This window comes from Pseudoliparis swirei, chromosome 21 (genome assembly GCF_029220125.1).
Source record: "Pseudoliparis swirei isolate HS2019 ecotype Mariana Trench chromosome 21, NWPU_hadal_v1, whole genome shotgun sequence".
Lineage (NCBI taxonomy): Eukaryota > Metazoa > Chordata > Actinopteri > Perciformes > Liparidae > Pseudoliparis > Pseudoliparis swirei.
Window position 1 is genome coordinate 17,975,083 of NC_079408.1, and position 16,973 is coordinate 17,992,055.

Here is a 16,973-nt window from a genome sequence, read left to right on the forward strand (position 1 = left end):
AAGACCAGGACAGAGAGGAGTCCTTTATCTGCTGCCATTAAGAGGTCATTTGTAATTTTCACCAGTGCCGTCTCGGTGCTGTGGTGTTTTCTAAATCCTGATTGAAATTTCTCAAATAAACTATTATGATGTAGAAAGTCGCACAACTGATTTGCGACCACTTTCTCAAGGATCTTGGAGAGGAAGGGGAGGTTAGAGATCGGTCTGTAGTTAGCCAATACCTCTGGATCCAGAGTGGGCTTCTTCAGGAGAGGTTTAATAACAGCCACCTTGAAGGAGTGTGGTACGTGGCCTGTTAGCAGAGACACATTGATAATATCTAATAGAGAGCCGCCAATTAAAGGCAAAACGTCTTTAAGCAGCCTCGTCGGGATGGGGTCCAAGAGACAGGTAGACGTGTTCGAAGTAGAAACCGTTGAAAATAATTGGTCACGGTTGATAGGAGAAAATCCATCCAAATATACACCAGGGCATACAGCGGTTTCCAAGGCCATTCCACTTGAGGACAGATTGGCACTGGTTATGGGCAAGAGATTATTAATCTTGTTCCTAATAGTTAAAATCTTTTCATTAAAGAAGTTCATAAAGTCATTACCACTAAGGTTTATAGGAATGCTCGGCTCCACAGAGCTGTGACTCTCTGTCAGCCTGGCTACAGTGCTGAAGAGAAACCTGGGGTTGTTTTATTATTCTATTATTGATGAGTAATAGGCTGCTCTGGCATTACGGAGGGCCTTCTTATATGTTTTAAGACTATCTCGCCAAACTAAGCGGGATTCTTCGAGATTAGTTGAACGCCATATGCTCAAGCTTTCGTGACGCTTGCTTCAGTTTGCGGGTCTGAGGGTTATACCAGGAGCAAACCTCCTCTTCCTCACTGTCTTCTTCTTCAGAGGGCTATCGAGTCCAGTGTCATTCTCAGAGAGCCTATGGCACTGTCAACAAGATGATCAATCTGGGACGGACTAAAGTTAGACCAGGAGTCCTCTGTTATATTGAGACGTGGTATCGAATCAAATACAGAAGGAATCGCTTCTTTAAATTTAGCTACAGCACTATCAGTTAGACATCTAGTGTAGAAACTTTTGACTAACGGAGTACACTCCGTAGTATAAATTCAAAAGTTATGAGGTTGTGGTCTGACAGAAGAGGATTCTGTGGGAAGACGCTCAAATGCTCAATGTCAACGCCATAAGTAAGAACAAGATCAAGCGTGTGGCCAAAGCTGTGAGTGGGTTTCTGTACTCTCTGACAGAAGCCAATCGAGTCCAACAAGGAGATGAATGCAGCACTAAGGCAATCATTATCAACATCCACATGGATATTAAAATCTCCAACAATAATAACTTTATCGGTTTTAAGAACCAAACTTGATATAAATTCTGAGAATTCAGATATAAACTCTGAATATGGACCTGGTGGCCGGTACAGAATCACAAATCGAATTGGCTGTAGTGTTTTCCAGGTTGGATGTGAAAGACTAAGAACAAGGCTTTCAACTGTACATAGACAATACAACTGTACATAGACAATACAACTGTACATAGACAATACAGGTACATACACAACTGTACATAGACAATACATGTACATACACAACTGTACATAGACAATACGTGTAAATACACAACTGTACATAGACAATACATCTACATACACAACTGTACATGGACAGTACGTGTAAATACACAACTGTACATAGACAACTGTACATAGACAATACAGGTACATACACAACTGTACATAGACAATACATGTAAATACACAACTGTACATAGACAATACATGTACATACACAACTGTACATAGACAATACATCTACATACACAACTGTACATAGACAATACATGTAAATACACAACTGTACATAGACAATACATGTACATACACAACTGTACATAGACAATACATGTACATACACAACTGTACATAGACAATACGTGTAAATACACAACTGTACATAGACAATACATCTACATACACAACTGTACATGGACAGTACGTGTACATACACAATACATGTACATAGACAACTGTACATAGACAATACAGGTACATACACAACTGTACATATACAATACATGTAAATACACAACTGTACATAGACAATACAGGTACATACACAACTGTACATAGACAATACATGTAAATACACAACTGTACATAGACAATACAGGTACATACACAACTGTACATAGACAGTACGTGTAAATACACAACTGTACATAGACAATACATGTAAATACACAACTGTACATAGACAATACAGGTACATACACAACTGTACATAGACAATACATGTACATACACAACTGTACATAGACAATACATGTAAATACACAACTGTACATAGACAATACAGGTACATACACAACTGTACATAGACAATACCTGTACATACACAAATGTACATAGACAATACGTGTAAATACACAACTGTACATAGACAATACATCTACATACACAACTGTACATGGACAGTACGTGTAAATACACAACTGTACATAGACAATACAGGTACATACACAACTGTACATAGACAATACATGTAAATACACAACTGTACATAGACAATACATGTACATAGACAACTGTACATAGACAATACAGGTACATACACAACTGTACATAGACAATACAGGTACATACACAACTGTACATAGACAATACATGTAAATACACAACTGTACATAGACAATACAGGTACATACACAACTGTACATACACAATACAGGTACATACACAACTGTACATAGACAATACAGGTACATACACAACTGTACATAGACAATACATGTACATACACAACTGTACATAGACAATACGTGTAAATACACAACTGTACATAGACAATACATCTACATACACAACTGTACATAGACAATACATGTACATACACAACTGTACATAGACAATACATGTAAATACACAACTGTACATAGACAATACAAGTAAATACACAACTGTACATAGACAATACATGTAAATACACAACTGTACATAGACAATACAGGTACATACACAACTGTACATAGACAATACATGTAAATACACAACTGTACATAGACAATACATCTACATACACAACTGTACATAGACAGTACGTGTAAATACACAACTGTACATAGACAGTACGTGTACATACACAATACATGTACATAGACAACTGTACATAGACAATACATGTAAATACACAACTGTACATAGACAATACAGGTACATACACAACTGTACATAGACAATACATGTACATACACAACTGTACATAGACAGTACGTGTACATACACAATACATCTACATACACAACTGTACATAGACAATACATGTAAATACACAACTGTACATAGACAATACAAGTAAATACACAACTGTACATCGACAATACAGGTACATACACAACTGTACATAGACAATACAGGTACATACACAACTGTACATAGACAATACATGTAAATACACAACTGTACATAGACAATACAGGTACATACACAACTGTACATAAACAGTACATGTACATACACAACTGTACATGGACAGTACATGTACATACACAATACATGTACATACACAACTGTACATAGGCAATACATGTAAATACACAACTGTACATAGACAATACATGTACATACACAATACATGTACATACACAACTGTACATAGACAATACATGTACATACACAATACATGTACATACACAACTGTACATAGACAATACAGGTACATACATAACTGTACATAGACAATACATGTACATACACAATACATGTACATACACAACTGTACATAGACAATACGTGTAAATACACAACTGTACATAGACAACTGTACATAGACAATACATGTAAATACACAACTGTACATAGACAATACAGGTACATACACAACTGTACATAGACAATACATGTAAATACACAACTGTACATAGACAATACATCTACATACACAACTGTACATGGACAGTACGTGTACATACACAACTGTACATAGACAGTACGTGTACATACACAATACATGTACATAGACAACTGTACATAGACAATACAGGTACATACACAACTGTACATATACAATACATGTAAATACACAACTGTACATAGACAATACAGGTACATACACAACTGTACATAGACAATACATGTAAATACACAACTGTACATAGACAATACAGGTACATACACAACTGTACATAGACAGTACGTGTAAATACACAACTGTACATAGACAATACATGTACATACACAACTGTACATAGACAATACATGTACATAGACAACTGTACATAGACAATACATGTACATACACAACTGTACATACACAATACATGTACATAGACAACTGTACATAGACAATACATGTACATACACAACTGTACATAGACAATACATGTACATACACAACTGTACATAGACAATACATGTAAATACACAACTGTACATAGACAATACAGGTACATACACAACTGTACATAGACAATACATGTACATACACAACTGTACATGGACAGTACGTGTAAATACACAACTGTACATAGACAATACATGTACATAGACAACTGTACATAGACAATACAGGTACATACACAACTGTACATAGACAATACAGGTACATACACAACTGTACATAGACAATACATGTAAATACACAACTGTACATAGACAATACAGGTACATACACAACTGTACATACACAATACAGGTACATACACAACTGTACATAGACAATACAGGTACATACACAACTGTACATAGACAATACATGTACATACACAACTGTACATAGACAATACGTGTAAATACACAACTGTACATAGACAATACATCTACATACACAACTGTACATAGACAATACATGTAAATACACAACTGTACATAGACAATACAAGTAAATACACAACTGTACATAGACAATACATGTACATACACAACTGTACATAGACAATACATGTAAATACACAACTGTACATAGACAATACAAGTAAATACACAACTGTACATAGACAATACATGTAAATACACAACTGTACATAGACAATACAGGTACATACACAACTGTACATAGACAATACATGTAAATACACAACTGTACATAGACAATACAGGTACATACACAACTGTACATAGACAATACATGTAAATACACAACTGTACATAGACAATACATCTACATACACAACTGTACATAGACAGTACGTGTAAATACACAACTGTACATAGACAGTACGTGTACATACACAATACATGTACATAGACAACTGTACATAGACAATACATGTAAATACACAACTGTACATAGACAATACAGGTACATACACAACTGTACATAGACAATACATGTACATACACAACTGTACATAGACAGTACGTGTACATACACAATACATCTACATACACAACTGTACATAGACAATACAGGTACATACACAACTGTACATAGACAATACAGGTACATACACAACTGTACATAGACAATACATGTAAATACACAACTGTACATAGACAATACAGGTACATACACAACTGTACATAAACAGTACATGTACATACACAACTGTACATAGACAATACATGTACATACACAATACATGTACATACACAACTGTACATAGACAATACATGTACATACACAATACATGTACATACACAACTGTACATAGACAATACATGTACATACACAACTGTACATAGACAATACATGTACATACACAACTGTACATAGACAGTACATGTACATACACAACTGTACATAGACAATACATGTAAATACACAACTGTACATAGACAATACATGTACATACACAACTGTACATAGACAGTACATGTACATAAGCTGTATTAATAATAAGAGTTATTAATGTGTTCGCCACCAGGCCTGAACTGAATGGGTTTACCTTTTTAGTCACATAATGAGTTTGAAGTAATTTAGACACTTTGCAGTTCTAAGTTAACCTAATAAAGGAAATCTGACATTTATTTTGCTTTCAGTAATTTTCCATCCAGCACAAAGATGCTGGGAGACTTTATGTGACTGAAACGGCTTTATTTAAATATCACAAATGCAACAAATATATATACATATATGTATATATATATGTATATATATTTTGAGGTGTATGTTTTGCTGTCTTTATTTCTCTGACGTTTGTGCGTCTGAAGGCTCGTGGCTCTGGTATGTGACTCTTGTTCCTGTGGTTTTTGCTCTCGCTAGAATCACTTCCTTTGCATCCGGATCGTTTCCCTGCAGAAGAACTACAGCTCTAGACAAACTACCAACTCCTCCTCCAAAGGTTCCTCTCCACTGGTCACCCAGCTCCTTGCATCATGATGGAGGATGAGCGTGCTCCGCATAGTTTACAGTACTTCTATATTTAGTGAGTGTGTTGCAATGAGTGTGAGGAACCAGTGTACGGTTTGTGGTTCGCTGCCAACAGGGAATCATGCAACGTGCCAGATGTCAGTCCCACCGCCGCGCTGGAAGGACGCCACACGCTTCACACAGGTTCACTGTGTAAAAATGTATTGGTTAACTTGTTTAGCTTTTTCCTTTTACCGCCAACTGCAGCCTGAGCCCTTTGTGCTTCCCCGGGTCCTGTGTGCAATGCATTGTGGGACAGCCCCGTCACTCACAGGGGAAGTGGTTTCTCACTGTGTGGTACCAGGCAGTGGTGATGAGATGAGGACCACGAGAACCTGAGGACCAGGAGAACTACGAGAACCTGAGGACCACGAGAACCACGAGGACCATAAGAACCATAATGACTATGAGAACCACGAGGACCACGAGAACCACGAGAACCTGAGGACCAGGAGAACCACGAGAACCATAAGAACCATAATGACCATGAGAACCACGAGGACCATGAGAACCATGAAGACCATGAGAACCATGAGGACCATGAGAACCACGAGAACCACGAGAACCACAAGGACCTGAGAACCACGAGAACCTGAGAACCACAAGGACCATTAGAACCATAAGGATCATGAGAACTACGAGGACCATAATGACCATGAGGATCATGAGAACCATGAGAACCACGAGGACCATGAGAACCACGAGGACCATGAGAACCATGAGGACCATGAGAACCACAAGGGCCATAAGGACCATGAAAACGACGAGGACCATGAGAACCATGAGGACCATGAGAACCATGAGAACCATGAGAACCATGAGAACCATGTGGTTATTAACCAGTCGCTCTTCCTCCAGAGGTGTGTGCTCCATCAGGAGTCGCCAGACGTCTTCTTGTTGTGTCTGCTCCACAGGACTCGTGTGTGACGGCTTGTTGGTTCGCTGCCTGCGCTGCTTCCTGAGTCCTCGGGCTCGCTGCCTGCGCTGCTTCCTGAGTCCTCGGGCTCGCTGCCTGCGCTGCTTCCTGAGTCCTCGGGCTCGCTGCCTGCGCTGCTTCCTGAGTCCTCGGGCTCGCTGCCTGCGCTGCTTCCTGAGTCCTCGGGCTCGCTGCCTGCGCTGCTTCCTGAGTCCTCGGGCTCGCTGCCTGCGCTGCTTCCTGAGTCCTCGGGCTCGCTGCCTGCGCTGCTTCCTGAGTCATCGGGCTCGCTGCCTGCGCTGCTTCCTGAGTCATCGGGCTCGCTGCCTGCGCTGCTTCCTGAGTCCTCGGGCTTGCTGCCTGCGCTGCTTCCTGAGTCATCGGGCTCGCTGCCTGCGCTGCTTCCTGAGCGGCGCAATTTTCGCATTTTTATTTGCTCCGCGCGTCATCGCTGTCCCACCGCTGTTTAATCAGAACAAGTATAATAATGTTATGAACACAATAACATATATGATAATGTTATGAACACAATAACATATATTATAACGTTATGAACACAATAACAGTGGTTCTTGACCTTACTGGAGGCACTGACCCCTGCCAGCTCCATCAGTGCGTTAGCCAAACCCCTCGTAGTTGGAAAAATATGGTTTCTCCAAAACACAGGTATATATTTTATTAGTGCACAAAATGACCCGTGCTTCAGTTCTACACAACTTCACTGTGTTCAGAGAACTAAACCAACCCAACGTAACCCAATGAATATTTACTGCACGAAGAAATCACAACACTTTGGTCTGGATATACCCGCAATGAGCAGCAACACTCCATTTGACACATTTGTATTTTTTGTGCAGTTTCAGTTCCACTAAATATTCACTTTCTGATATGTTGTGAAGACTCTCTGAAGACTCTCTGGAGACTCTCTGAAGACTCTGAAGACTCTCTGAGGACTCTCTGGAGACTCTCTGAAGACTCTGAAGACTCTCTGAGGACTCTCTGAGGACTCTGAAGACTCTCTGGAGACTCTCTGAAGACTCTGGAGACTCTGAGGACTCTCTGAAGACTCTCTGAGGACTCTGGAGACTCTCTGAAGACTCTCTGAGGACTCTGAAGACTCTATGAAGACTCTGAAGACTCTGAAGATTCTCTGAAGACTCTCTGAAGACTCTCTGAGGACTCTCTGAAGACTCTGAAGACTCTCTGAGGACTCTCTGAAGACTCTCTGAGGACTCTGAAGACTCTCTGAAGACTCTCTGGAGACTCTCTGAAGACTCTCTGAGGACTCTGAAGACTCTGAGGACTCTCTGAAGACTCTGAAGACTCTCTGAGGACTCTGAGGAATCTGAAGACACTCTGGAGACTCTCTGAAGACTCTCTGAGGACTCTGAGGAATCTGAAGACTCTCTGAAGACTCTCTGAAGACTCTGAAGTCTCTCTGAGGACTCTCTGCAATATACAATCCTGCTCCTCAAAGTGTCTCAGTTCTCACGGGGAACCTCTCAGTGCAGGAAGCTGAGGGTGTTCTGTAGGGGGGGGGGGGGGGGCACTGTGAGAAAAGGGTGTTCTGTAGGGGGGGGGGGGGCACTGTGTCATTGACACTCGCATGAAAACATCCTCACATGTTTCAGGGTTGATATTTGAGCTGACGCTGCCTCCCATGTTTGGGATGTGATGTGGAGAAGCTGCAGAAACCCAAATCACAAACAGATTCAGTTGGATAGAAAGTCAAATGGAGGGCATGCGAGGCTAATTATGTCTGCCTCTAATCAAGCTGCACGAAAAGGGAAATCTGTGATCACTGGTGCGTCGGCCGGTGGGAGCGACTGAGGCCGAGCACACGCTCAACAAAAGAGTCCGTCAGTGAGCCGTGTGTGGGTGCAGCTGTCAGGCAGCCAGCCGCCCACAAGACCTGGAATGACCTTCAGAAAAGTGAAAATCAAAAGCAGGATTTGTATTCCCAGCTTTGGAATCCATTTCTTAAGCTGTTTTTCTTTTTTTGGATCATTGGATACTTGTGTGGCTTTTCATGTGCATCACACCAAAAGCCCAGAGGCCTCACACACTCTCTCTGGTTGGAGTTGTGACTCACCAGCAAAGCATGTGTTTTGGTGAATTGATCTGGTCCATTGGCTCACTCCCAATCAGTGGTACTGGGTACCCCGTATCCCAGCAAGGGGGGTGGGGGGGGGTCTACACCACGCATGGAGGCCCCATGACCCCCCATGACCTCCCATGACCCCTCCCACAGGCTGCTCTCATCCAGCATCTGTAGCTATACCTATGGAAATAAATGCAATGTAACTTAACACAATGATATTGTGTTTTATGCATGTAATCATGAACGAGGGTTAAAGAGAGAGAGAGGAAGAACAGCAGGGCGTGCGAGAGAGGAAGTGGATCCGTTAGCCAAATGAGCATCCAACGTTACTTCATTAACGCCACGTGTTTAAACCCAAAGGATGATCTTTTCCTCTATACTAATCGTATATAACGCTTTAATTGTCGTACGAGGATATGTAGAACAGTTACCTATCAGCCTCACTACTGGCTTTACCGAAAGCCCCGAAAACCATGGTTTGAGTTCTTAAGTCTTTTACTCTGTAACATCACGAGTTGGATTCAACGTTGGTCAGTTCTACAGGTCAGTTTAGTCGATTGGCTTACTCACAAAATAAATATGAATTGGGACCAAAACAGAAGGGGTGCATTGTTGGTTTGGTGGTAACCAACCACGAGCCAGCAGCCGGAGACGTGTCACCGACACTCCAACCCGAGGTGCTCGTGGTCCAACAAGACGCCTTAAGAGGCTCTTGTCCACCATGTTTGATTTGCATCCTTTCCGGTCACTTCTCCTGCACGCTGCTGCTTCTCGGGCAGGAATGTTGGACGACTTCGGTGGAAACTCGCTCACCGAGCGGCTCTCAGAGCAAACTACGACACGCCGCGTGCCCTGGTGCAGGCTGTCGTTCCAGGTCTGAATGTTCATCTCAGCTGCAGCTTGGCGTTGATTTACTGTCGCTCTAATCCCCGCCTCCCCCGAGCTGCTGCCGAGCGGCGATGAGTCTCGGCTTGTCAGCGACACAATGAAAACAGGAAAACCAGAAGTTCAAATCCAGTGCGACGGCCGCAGTGAGCCGAGGGAGAAGCTGCCGTCTGTTCACGTCTCTGGGTTCTCTGATGCTGCATTTGAACAGAGTAATGGAAAAACCATAAACAGATTGTTTATGGAGGACCTTTTCTTACAGTACACAACTGTATTCATTTGCTGAGGTCTAGTCCAACTGTTGCATCTGTTTTCTACAAATGCTTTGACCAGTCACAGCCACACCGTTCTGTATTTAGTTTGGTGGGTGTTTGTTATTTCATTTATTCATTATTATTATTATTATATATTTCTTTTATTCCAGACTCATGAGTCCATAGCAAAAATATAATGTAATATTCAGCTACATTATGGTGTAGACTTATATGCACACAGTCTGGAATGAAGTTATATTATCTTATTTATAGTCTGCTGTGTATTAAAAGCTGTCCGTGTCCTAACCTGCACGGCTAAAAGATGAGACGTCCTATAATAGTGAGGAGACGCATCGATTCTTATTTTGGACATTTGAGCATTAGCCCTTCAGAAAGAATTTATTTATCATTTATAACCGTCCCCTTACCACACTAAAATAAAATCATTAAACACTCTGATCATCTCGTCCATGTGTGGAACCAGCTGCTAAGTATAGGATCCCACTTCCAAGTAGAGGGCCTATGAAGAAGCTATTTTTCAGAAGCAGTGGGTGTGGTGTCACCCAACTGCCACTCGTGACCTTGAATGCAACACGGACTCAAGATAGACTGCACAGAGACACACTCGCAGGCGTGTGTGCTCTCCTAGACGGTGTGTATTAATCAGCAGGCGAGGAGGAGCTGCAGATGGACACACGCTGGTTGCAGACGGTTAATTTGCAAATAAACACTGCACTTTAGGAGGGAAAGCTCCCACATCCCGTCTGGTGTCCGTTCTGAGCAGATGTGGATGTGACGACGGTGCCAGAGAGTTGAGTGTGAGTCACAGTCCAACATCGACACGTTGTGTTACATGTCAACAGTGACTGGAGCAGCCTGGGCTCCTTGATATGCTGCCACTTATAGACTGCATTCTCTCTTCTGACCACCAGGGGGCTCCTCTGGTTGTATAGAAGTCTATGCTTCATGTGTTAAAGCTGCATTCTCTCTCCTGACCACCAGAAAGCAACTCCTCTGGTTGTATAGAAGTCTATGCTTCATGTGTTAAAGCTGCATTCTCTCTCCTGACCACCAGGGGGTGACTCCTCTGGTTGTATAGAAGTCTATGCTTCATGTGTTAAAGCTTCATTCTCTCTCCTGACCACCAGGGGGCGACTCCTCTGGTAGTATAGAAGTCTATGCTTCATGTGTTAAAGCTGCATTCTCTCTCCTGACCACCAGGGGGCGACTCCTCTGGTAGTATAGAAGTCTATGCTTCATGTGTTAAAGCTGCATTCTCTCTCCTGACCACCAGGGGGCGACTCCTCTGGTTGTATAGAAGTCTATGCTTCATGTGTTAAAGCTGCATTCTCTCCTGACCACCAGGGGGTGACTCCTCTGGTTGTATAGAAGTCTATGCTTCATGTGTTAAAGCTGCATTCTCTCTCCTGACCACCAGGGGGCGACCCCCCCCCCCCCCCCCCCCACACACACACACACAAACACACCAGTGAGGGACGCTACTGGTTTTATGTAAGGGCCCCACGCTGACCAGTTGCATGCTTCACACGGTCCAGCTTCACCATCGCTCTAGCAGCTCAGTCTAAAACGTTCAGATTCACCTCCAACACATTTGGGGTGAGTTAATGAATTTGTTTTGGGGTACTGACATCACTCCTATAACTCCAGCTGGGTCTGACCCTCACTGTCACCGTCCACCTGATACCGCTGCGTCTCTGTAGAAGCTCTCACGGTGTCCGGTTGCTACCAAAGACCCGGGCTGTGTCTACTACCGCGCACTTGAGCACTGACTTTCAGTGTTCGAAGTGCGCCACTGAAAAAACCAGCAGAATTCAGTGCACTGAAAGTACCCGGATGGCGCACTGCAAACGGGCAAAAAATGTCGTGTAAAACGATGGACACTACTCGCCCTAAGCGGCCGCCATCTTGGAGACGTAGCGGAAGAGGAGGAGCCCTTTCGCCAGCTTTTCATTTTATTTCAAAAACAATGGCGGACAGCACAAGCGGTAGACCACGAAGCTACAGACCGTAAATGTAAGTATCAGCGGTAATTACACATTGTACTGGTATTAAAGACATGAGTATTTGGTGGAGTTAACGATGTATATGATATATACCGACAGTTAGCATACCTAGGTAGCATTCCATTGGATCTGCATGGCAGTTATGATAAGCTAGCTGGGTAATCCACCACCCGGTCCTCTTGCCAGTCCGACGAAGGTGCACTTTTATCGGACACTTTTAGCTTGACGAGCGGGGGCAGGTGGCGGGCTCCAGCGGCAAGTCCGACGACAGATAGCTGTCAGTCATCGGACAGTGTTAAACAACGTTAACCAATCGAAATAGCAATTTTAATTATGGATTAACAATGGATATGCTCAGTTTAATAACGGGTTAACGTGACACCGCGAACGTTTGCCCACACGCCGCCCGATAATTAATACCGTTACGATAGCTATCTAAGCTTATCCTTCTAGAAATAATTGTAGCTTTCAATCATCGTTGTGTTGTTTTTTTAATGTTGTGTATGTATTAATTTAAATGTAATCGTGGTCTGGGACAGAGCACTGAATGGCTATCCTCTTTCTGTTTCCTGCCCCAGAGACGTTTCCTGGAGGTGCTGGTCCTCTGCTGCCCTCCCGACATCTGGCTCCAATGACCTCTGGCACCTCACATCCACCTCCAGGGCCTTTAAGAAGATGGACCGCCATCGCGTCTTCAGTATCCCGAAGGACCTCTCCACAACACACCTCGCCTTTGACAGGCAGCAGTTGTATCTTGGAGGCGGACAGGCTGCCTGAAGGGGGTCATGAGGCAGATGGGTTGGGACAGGCAGGGGGAGCCACCATCCCCAAGGATACCGTATCCTGGTGGAGGGGATGACTGCTCATAGAAGATGGGGCTGTTATTCAGGACCCTGGCATCATGCACTGAGCCCGGGTAGCCCACACACACATCTATGAATTTGCACTTATCACAGATGGCCTGCAGCTGGATGGAATGAAAAAGCTTCCTGTTAAAATAGCAGGCAGCATCCTCCGCTGGGGGCTTCACTCTGACGTGGCAGCCATCAATAGCCCCCACCACTCTGCTGAAGGCTGCCGACCAGCTAGACGGGCGAAGCGGGCAGGGGAAGGGAAGATTATATTAATATGCAAGTCATTTTATCAATAAAATGTTGTCATTGAGGTTTTGTTGTCTTTTATTGCGTTTTCTGATTTATATTAGAATTGATGCATGTTTGTAACAATAATTAATATGCCTGTGTGTTCAATTGCTCATTGATTCCTGTATCAGGGTGAACTTCACTACAACAGAGATGTGTATAAAAGTACAGTCAGTCAAAGTAGGCCTATTACTGTGTGAATTCAAGCAGATGATGCCTATCATTTCAGTGGATAATTCTTAAAACTAATTGGAATCTAGGGATAAACATGTACAGATTTGTCATGTTTTATTTCCATATGTTGTGTATGTGGATTGCAAAGAAGAAGGCTACTTCTGACAAAGATAATTGAGAATTTAGCATACCTAGCGAGGAGAATTTAATTGCAACTACTACATGAAGCTATGCTGTGAAGGTAAGGCAAAATCACAATTACATTTACATATACCATCTCGACTTCAGCCAGAAGGCGGAGGCTCCTGCCGCGATTGTGGAGGTATCGCAGTTTCCACATGGGGTGGAGAAAGGTAAACAAGGGACAACAAGAGGGCAAGAAGTGCATTCATTTGGTCAGTTTAAGGGTTAGGGTATCGTAAACAGATTTGCATACGTCACTCCCGGCTTAATTTCGCGGGTGCCGTGAACAGATTTGCGTCCGTCACTTCCGCCAAGTGGTTAACGTAAGTGTTCCATTTGAGACAGCACTTCATCAGCGACGCAGTGCACTGCAATACAGTGCACTGAATTGCAGTGCACTGCATTGCAGTGTACTTCGTAAAGCAGTGGCGGGCCGTCAGGGCCAGCAAGGCCTTCTCTGCTGGCCTAAACATCATCAGAATATATTTATTTTTCTAAATATATTTTCCCACAAATATGTATTCAATTATTCCCCAGAATAAGAGTTATTCTCTTAATTTCATAGCGTTCCTCTTGGTTGCGCTGCTGCCAGCGCCAGGTTGAGATTTGGAGGGCTGGTCTTTATGTTAGATCTTTTATCCAATCATATTCAGCCATCGTGTGTTGCCAGGGGGCTAAAATCTGCCCTTAGGCCTTCAGAATCAACATTGCGGGCGCTGGTATCTTCAAGTGAATGGGAATGACGATGTTGTGTCAACCAATTAGCTTTAGAGTTGGCTCCTCTAGGCCTTCTAGAAGGCCCCAGAACCAGCACAGGAGCCAGCTAGCAGGCAGAGTGCTGCACGTCTTTTGATTGGATTACCAATATTGAGAGGCGGGGCCTATGGGCAGGTAGATGCAAAACCTCAGAACTAGGAAACTGAATTTGATAGACTGTACAACAGAGTCATTGAAGTCTTCTTGAGGAAAGAAAGAAGGATGGATTTTGTGTTCAGATAATCAGTCTTTGGTGAGTAGGCATACAATGCATTCTATTTTTTATTCAATGTGTATGTATGTTTGGCACAAAATAAAATGGCAAATAGCCTATGTTGCAAATTATTTGTTTTCTTTCTTTTATTTTCAGTGAATAGTTATGTGTCTTTATCATCACGGTGAAACTGCTTTGGGTGCGACAATGCCCTGTTTCGTGAACAAACTAGTGCAAGTGACTTTTTTCTTCTTCTTTTTCTCCATCCCGATTCGCGCATTCTGCAGTCAGCGAGACGGAGAGCCGAGAGAAATGACATGCTGTTGTGTAGATACGATCAACATCAGACGGCTGTTTAGTTTAATAAATGAACAAAGACGTGCTATAGAGAAAATGACGGGGGCGGGCCAATTTTTTTTAATGTCATGCGATCGACCGGTAGGTCGCGATCGACGTATTGAGCAGCCCTGGTCTAGAGCCATGGCATCATAATGATAGTAATAAGAGGTGGATTAATTCGGGTGGGACTGTGTAGGACCTCACTGAAGGCCCAGGCCCCAGGCCCACGGCCCGCCACTGTCGTAAAGTGTGCGGTAGTAGACACAGCCCCGGAGGCTCAAACAAGGTCATCCGATCACGACCGCTTCGTGAGCTTCAGTGTCCAACATGGAACGACTCCAACCTGCTGGAGGCTGTGCTGACTGCGCTCTATTCAACGGAGACATTATTCCATCTACTTCCTGTCCCGGCTCTTTAAAGTCCCCAAAAGGCCTTCGAGGTGTTTGGAGGCTTGTGGCTACATCTTTTTATAACTGATTAAAAAGCAAATATAAACTCAGGGCCACAAGTGTATAAATACACAAGACGCAGATTGCACAACATGGACTCCACCACTTTGTCGGCGAGGATCGTCTTCTGGGTCCCGTGAGCGTTGCATGTGCTCCCGGCCGCTCTCAGGGTCCTTCCCCAGGGGGATGGATGTGGTGTGTTGGGTAACATGATGGTGATGAGATGGTTACACTCACATGAAGGCTCCATGGGGACTGGGCCACATTTAGGGGAGAACCCAACCATACGACACTGAGGCTCCTCCCACATGGAGGCACCGGGACAGGCTGCGGTGGTTCCGTTGTGGGACGGACGACACTTGTAAAATGGGCTCTAATGTAGATTTAATTATAAATCAGAAGGTTAAAGACAACGACTCCAATGCTCTGCAGCAGATGGTTATAATCCAGCTGCCTGAGTGTCCCTCTCCTCCTGGCTTCAACGTTCATGATGAAGTGGATACTTATGATCAGAGCAGGTGAACACACAGTGGTGAGTTCTGCCCCATCAGAAGGTGCTCTGTGTGGTTTACAGGGCAGGTAGATTTTTATTTACCTTAAAATGACACGTCTTCATTCTCATTAAATTGAGACTTTATTCTCATCCATGTTACAGATTGTTTCCCCTCAAAATAAAATTAAATAAAATTATTCTCGATGTACATTTTGAATGTACATGAGCAGACATCTTGCTGAAACACACGGAAGCTTTTAAATTCCAAAGGTTTACAACATAATAAAAAACAGAGGCTCCACTGTGCCAACCAATGGTTGGCATGACGACGCCCACATCCACTCTATCTGTGCTGTTGATAGAGCAGAGATTGGGAAATTCTGAGGAAATAAAACCAGTCGGTTGACTGCTGGTTGATTTCAACAGACGTAAATATTGTGTTTACCAAAGTTGTGCCACAAGTGTTTTGGAATAAGTCATTCAGCGCGTAAAAGCAAAAACAACAAACGATTGAACAAAATAAATCTTACTTGACCAAGAAGAGATGAGAGAAGGAGAATAAATAAAGCTTTCCAGAACGCCGGAGAGCTTTACTGCATTGCATTCTGGTTATTACATCTGGATTTTTAATTGTCACATAAATGAAGATGAATCCACCAGAAATTGATGCATAAAAATTGATCAGAATACA

The 16,973-nt window shown here is 43.0% G+C and overlaps 1 protein-coding gene and 1 long non-coding RNA gene across 2 annotated transcripts in view; both read left to right on the forward strand.

Annotated features, from left to right (window-relative positions):
* eml3 (EMAP like 3) overlaps window positions 1–16,973 on the forward strand; it is a 95,130-nt gene that overhangs the window by 7,522 nt on the left and 70,635 nt on the right. The gene's annotated exons all lie outside the window — the stretch shown is intronic.
* Window positions 12,251–13,696, forward strand: LOC130211480 (uncharacterized). The gene is made up of 2 exons (XR_008835074.1): window positions 12,251–12,542; window positions 13,111–13,696. It is a non-coding gene; the product is annotated as an uncharacterized LOC130211480 (long non-coding RNA).